A 7,568-nucleotide genomic window follows, 5' to 3' on the forward strand; every position below is an offset into this window, starting at 1 on the left:
TGTGTATGCATATATGTGCATATATATCTGTGTTGTGTGTATATATATTGTGTATGTAAACCTGCGTATGCATATGTGTGTATGTATGGTATATTTGTGTATCTCGGTGTATATACCTGTGTATGTATACCTGTGTGTGTATATGATAATAATAATAATAATAATAATAATAATAAATTTGATTTATATCCTGTCCTATCTCCCTGAAGCCACATATATATGTCTATGTGTATATGTGTTTCGTATACCTATGTATGTATATATGTTTACCTATCTCTCTCTATATGTGTGTCTGTTTGTGCACGGATAGTTGTGTATACATATATGTGCAAGTATATCTGTGTTGTGTATATATGTATATATAACTGTGTATGTAAACCTGCTTATGCAGATGTGTGTATTTATGGTATATTTGTGTTTGTGTATATCTGTATGCATATGTGTTTGTGTAAATGTGTATGGATGTGTATGTACACATGTGTAGATCTGTCTGCCTGTATATGTGCATGTACATATATGTTGTGTACATGTAAATGTATGTGCATGTATATCTGTCTGTAGATCTGCCTGCCTGTATATGTGCATGTACATATATGTTTGTGTACATGTAAATGTATGTGCATGTATATCTGTGTCTGTAGATCTGCCTGCCTGTATATGTGCATGTACATATACGTTTGTGTACATGTGCATGTATATCTGTGTCTGTAGATCTGTCTGCCTGTATATGTGCATGTACATATACGTTTGTGTACGTGTGTATGTGTATGTATATCTGTGTCTGTAGATCTTCCTGCCTGTATATGTGCATGTACATATGTGTTTGTGTACATGTAGATGTGTATCTGTATATGTAGATATGTGTATGTGCATATGTATATGCCCTATTTGTATTAATCCAGTCTGACACCACGCTAAGTGCCTTGCCTCAATGCTATGGAATCCTCGGAGCTGTAGTTTGGCTACAAAGGCCTTCCAAAACTACAATTCCCAAATCAATGTGGAAGGGGGCTTATGCAAAACGGGGCTGCAACAGGTTGCTTTTGCCTCGGCCTCCTGCAACAAACCGATTTCTCCCTCCTTTATCATGGATGGTAGTCTATAATTTACCTTTCTCGCTCCTCATGCATATTCATGAGCCTCCTCCCTCCTGCGTTCAATTACGAGAGATTATTTGAGCTGGAGTTGGTTGCTTAATTCATTAGCTCAGATGCATTACAACCAGACCCGGGGGAATTAGGACTGTGATTTTTTTGAGAAATAATAATAACATTAATCTTTGCTGGGATTTATAGTTTACTTACAATCAAATAGCATTCTGAACTCCACCAATGATGGAATTGAACCAATCTTGGCATACAGTACTCCCATGACCAACAGAACACACTGGAAGGGTTTGGTGGGCACTGACCTTGAGTTTGGGAGTTGTAGTTCACCTACATCCAGAGAGCACTGTGGACTCAAACAATGATGGATCTGGACCAAACTTGGCATGAATATTCCAAATGTCCAATTATGAACACAGATGGAGTTTGGGGAAAACAGACCTTGACATTTGGGATTTGTAGATACTGGGATTTATAGTTCACCTACAATCAAAGAGCATTCTGAACTCTACCAACAATGGAATTGAACCAAACTGGGCATACAACACTCCCACAACCAAGAGAAAATACTGGAAGAGCATTGACCTTGAGTTTGGGAGTTGTAGTTCACCTACATCCAGACAGCACTCTGGACTCAAACAATGATGTATCTGGACCAATGGATACTCAATATGCCCACATGTGAACACTGGTGGAGTTTGGGGAAAATAGACCTTGATATTTGGGAGTTGTAGTTGTAGGGATTTATAGTTCACCTACAATCAAAGAGCATTCCGAACTCCACCAATGACGGAATTGAATCAAACATGGCATACAGGACTTCCATGACCAACTGGAAGGGTTTGGTGGGCATTGACCTTGAGTTTGGGAGTTGTAGTTCACCTACATCCAGAGAGCACTGTGGACTCAAACAATGATGGATCTGGACCAAACTTGGCATGAATATTCCAAATGCCCAAATATGAACACAGATGGAGTTTGGGGGAAACAGACCTTGACATTTGACAGTTGTAGCTCCTGGGATTTATAGTTCACCTACAATCAAAGAGCATTCTGAACCCCACCAACGATGGAATCGAACCAAACTTGGCACACAGTTCTCCCATAACCAACAGAAAATACTGGAAGGGTTTGGTGGGCCTTGACCTTGAGTTTGGGAGTTGTAGTTCACCTACATCCAGAGAGCACTCTGGACTCAAACAATGATTGATCTGGACCAAACTTGGCACAGATACTCAATATGCCCAAATGTGAACACTGGTGGAGTTTGGGGGAAATAGACCTTGACATTTGGGAGTTGTAGTTACTGGGATTTATAGTTCACCTACAATCAAAGAGCATTCTGAACTCCATCAACAATGGAATTGAACCAAACTTAGTATATAGAACTCCCACGACCAAGAGAAAATACTGGAAGGGTTTGGTGAGCATTGACCTCGAGTTTGGGAGTTGTAGTTCCCCTACATCCAGAGAGCACTCTTGACTCAAACAATGATGTATCTGGACCAAACTTGGCATGGATACTCAATATGCGCAAATGTGAACACTGGTGGAGTTTGGGGGAAATAGACCTTGACATTTGGGAGTTGTAGTTGCTGGGATTTATAGTTCACCTACAATCACAGAGCATTCTGAACCCCACCAACGACAGAAATGGGGCAAACTTCCCACACAGAACCCCCATGACCAACAGAAAATACTTAAGGTCATCCATTCCAACCCTCTTCACCAGGGCATGAAAATGTAATCAGAGCCCTCCTGACAGAGAGCCATCCAGCCATAGATATAGACGGATATGATTCACACACAGAGAGATATAGTATCATAGATTTGAAAGGGACCTATAAAGAAGACAATGATGTGTTGTGTGTTCCAAGGTGGGCAAACCAGACACTCTCCACGTCAACACTGACCAAGAAACAACAAGAAATACTGTTTACTCACAAGCAGAAAGAAATTACATATATTAGAAACCAACACTTTCTCATTACTTTATTTTCCAGATCAGCAGACTGGGCCACAGCAACACATGGCAGGGGACAGCTAGTATATATAGATATATGTATGTATGTATGTATGTATGTATGTATAATACGATATAATATACACCAACCTCATTTTGAAAAGTCAAGACTTGCATCCTTCAACCCAAAACCTCCCAGCATGCTACTTAAAACCTGTACTAATGCTATGAACTCCATTGGTTTGCTTTACTTCGGACTACTTACACAAGTCGGACCTATAACACATGGCAATACATTCCCAATAATAGCAAACCTTATTGCAATGAAAGACTTTGGCCTCAAGAATACGACAAAAGTTGCATTGCAGGACCTAGAAAAGGCTCAGATGGAGAAAGAGACCACGGTTGGCCAAAAGTGGATGAATGAAACCGTGGATAATAGCGAACCCAATGACCACAAAGGGGGAGGAGCCCAGGTTGATGGACAGGTGGAGCAGCCAATCAATGCACTGATAGTTTATCATTGGGCCCTGGGAGGAACCCAGCCTCTTGCAAAGAGGGGGACATTCAATGGGAGTTGCATAATTCTTAAAATATATTCAAATAAATGCAAATGCAAAGTCTAGCCCAACCCAAAGCCATGCCTTTTCCAGGGGGACGTGTTTGCAAATATCCATGGCAACTGAGCCCGCCCTCCCCATTTTTTTCCCTTTTGCAATGCATGCAAAAAAGCATTATATATACACGTGCACACACATACATACATATACATACAATAAAATAAAATGAGAAAAATATACATACAGATACATTTATGGAAAAGTATTATGCATATGTATAAAATGCAAAACATATATTAAAATGCCTATATATATATATATATCTGCAAAAAATATATGCATAAAGTGTATATATATTGCAATAAATTATGTCTGCATAAAATGCCCATATATATATATATATACACACATGCAAAAAATATGTGTATAAAGTGTGTATATATTGCAATAAATTATGTCTGCATAAAATGCCTATATATATATATACGTATATATATACAAATGCAAAAAATATATGTATAAAGTGTATATATATTGCAATAAATTATGTCTGCATAAAATGCCTATATATATATACGTATATATACAAATGCAAAAAATATATGTATAAAGTGTATATATATTGCAATAAATTATGTCTGCATAAAATGCCTATATATATATATACGTATATATATACAAATGCAAAAAATATATGTATAAAGTGTATATATATTGCAATAAATTATGTCTGCATAAAATGTCTATATATATACAAATGCAAAAAATATATGTATAAAGTGTATATATATTGCAATAAATTATGTCTGCATAAAATGCCGATATATATATATATATATATATACAAATGCAAAAAATATATGTATAGTGTATATATATTGCAAGAAATTATGTCTGCATAAAATGCCTATATATATATAGCAAAAACATGTCTTTATAAAATGCCTATATGTGTGTGTAAAAATGAAAAATATATGTATAAAATGCCTATATATATATATATATATATACATCTATATATATTGCAAACATTATACGTCTGCATAAAATGGGTGTGTGTGTATGTGTGTATATACACATATTTTTTGCATTTGTGTGTGTGTGTGTGTGTGTGTGTGTGTGTATATATATATATATAATGTGTCTGCATAAAATGCCTATATATATATGTATAAAAATCTGCAAAAAAATCTGTATAAAATGCCTATGTATAAAACTGCATACACTATACAAGCCAATGTGTATATATAGATATGTGTGTGTTTGTGCATAAAAATGCAAAAAATTATATGTCTGTATCAAATGCCTATGTATAAAAATGTATGCACTATGCAATGCAATATCTGTATAAAATGCATTTATATATATGCAAAATTTTATATGCACATATCAAATGTCGACATATATATATATATATATATATGTGCAAATAATTACGCCTGTGTAAAATATATATAAGCTGTATAAATATATGAATAATATTGCAAAATTATGTCTGTATCAAATGCCTATGTATAAAAATGTATGCACTATGCAATGCAATATCTGTATAAAATGCAAAAATGCAAAAATATATATGCAAAAATTTATATGCACATATCAAATGCCTATATATATCTATGCAAATAATTATGCCTGTATAAATATATATATATATATATAAGCTGTATAAATATATGAAAATATGTCTGTATCAAATGGCTATGTATAAAAATGTATGCACTATGCAATGCAATATCTGTATAAAATCCATTTATATATATATATATATATATGCAAAATGTTATATGCACATATCAAATGCCTATATATATGTGTGTGCAAATAATTATGCCTGTATAAAATATATATAAGCTGAATATATATATATATATATGCAAAATTTTATATGCACATATCAAATGCTTATATATGTGTGTGTGTGTGTGCAAATAATTATGCCGATATAAAATATATATAAGCTGAGTAAATATATATATATATGCAAATAATTATACCTGTATAAAATATATATAAGCTGAGTAAATAAATATATATATATATGCAAAATTTTATATGCACATATCAAATGCCTATATATATATATATATATATATATGCCTGTATAATATATATATATAATATAGGCTGAGTATGTATGTATATATATATATATATGTATATGTATATATATATATATATGGGTCTGTGTGTGTTTGTGTGCAAAAATTATATGCACATATCAAATGCCTATATATATATATATATATATATATATATAATTATGCCTGTATAATATATATATATATATAGGCTGAGTATGTATGTATATATATATATATATATATATATATGTATATGTATATATATATATATGGGTCTGTGTGTGTTTGTGTGCAAAAATTATATGCACATATCAAATGCCTATATATATATATATGCAAATAATTATGCTTGTATAGTATATATATTTTTAAGCTATATAAATATATGTATAAAAATGCAAAAATATATCTGTATAAAATGCCTATACGTATGTATAAAATGCCTATATAGATAGAGATGCATGCACTATGCAAAGCAGTATCCATATAAAATTGTCTGTGTGTGTGCAAAAATTTTGTCTGTATATAATGTAAAACTATATAGATATAAAATGTGTGTATGTATAAAATTGCAAAAAATATATCTCTGCATGATATGCCTATATATAGAATATATAAATGCAAAAAAACACAAGCATTTATATATTCTGTGCAAAAGCAAATGCAAAACTATATAGATATAAGATGTGTGCATGTATAAAATTGCAAAAAAAAAATCTCTGCATGATATGTCTTTATATAGAATATATAAATGCAAAAAAACACATGCATTTATATATTCTGTGCAACAAAAAATATGTTCTGGCTGCCAATGCATGCATGATGCTCCTGAATCCACGCCCCAATTGAAGACATGTAACTGGGTGCAGCATGGCAGGCAGAGGAGAGAGAGAGAGAACATGCATGTATGCATGCACCAATCCTTCCTCCCTTGCTCCCTCCCTTTGCATGGCTGCAGGTGGAGAGCAGCCTTACCTCAGTGCAGCATGGCAGGAAAGGCTGGAAGAAGGCCCCTTCCTCCTCTTCCTCTTCCTCTTCCTCTTCCCTGGAGGGTCTCACTGGCTTCCCTCCTGCAGAGGCTTCCCTTTGCAAGACCCCAGCCCCGGGCAGAAGCACCGGAAGCGCGTCATCAGCCCGGGACCAGCTGGCCTCCCTCCTCCTCCTCCTCTTGCTTTTCACTCTCTCTCTCCCTCTGCTCCCTTCTACCTGTCTTCCCCTTCTTCCCTCTCTCTCAATCTCTGCTTCTCTCTCTCTCTCTCTCTCCTCCCCTTTTCTCTTTCCCCTCCTCCTCCTCCTCTCCCTCCTTCTTTCTCCTTCCTTTCCTTCCTTCCTTCCCTCCTTTCTTTTTTCCTTCCTTCCCTTCCTTCCTTCATCCTTCCATCCAACTTTCCACCCACACCTTCATCCATCAACTCCCATTCTTCTTTTCTCTCTTCTTCATTCCTTCTACCCCCACCCACCCTACCACTTCCTTCATTTCTTCTTCCTTCATTTCTTTTTCCTTCCATCTTTCCACCCTCCCTCCCTTCAAACCACCCATTCTTCCAAACAACCAACACAACAACAAACAACCTTCCTTCAGTTCTTTTTCCTTCCACATTCCCACCCACCCAACCCTTCTTCCCACCAATTCTCCTTCATCTTCATCTTCTCTTCCTCCTTCTTTCTTTTTCCTTCCATCTATCCACCCTCCCTCCTTCTTTCCTCATTCATCTTCAACCTTCATTTCTTCTTTCCTTCCTTCCATCATTTCTTTTTTCCTTCCATCTTTCCACCCTCCCACCATCTTCCTCCATTTCTTCCTTACTCTTCATTTCTTCTTTCCTTCCTTCCTTCATTTCTTTTTTCCTTCCAA

General features: G+C 35.2%; 1 protein-coding gene across 1 annotated transcript in view; it reads right to left on the reverse strand.

The window, feature by feature from the left end:
• Window positions 1–6,938, reverse strand: part of TLN2 (talin 2) — a 242,376-nt gene extending 235,438 nt beyond the window's left edge. Inside the window, exon 1 of the mRNA XM_067471232.1 lies at window positions 6,689–6,938. The gene's annotated coding sequence lies outside the window, so the exon portion shown is untranslated. The remainder of the gene's footprint in view (window positions 1–6,688) is intronic.
• Window positions 6,939–7,568: the final 630 nt, after the last annotated feature.

The sequence above is a fragment of the Anolis sagrei genome, chromosome 9, assembly GCF_037176765.1.
Source record: "Anolis sagrei isolate rAnoSag1 chromosome 9, rAnoSag1.mat, whole genome shotgun sequence".
Lineage (NCBI taxonomy): Eukaryota > Metazoa > Chordata > Lepidosauria > Squamata > Dactyloidae > Anolis > Anolis sagrei.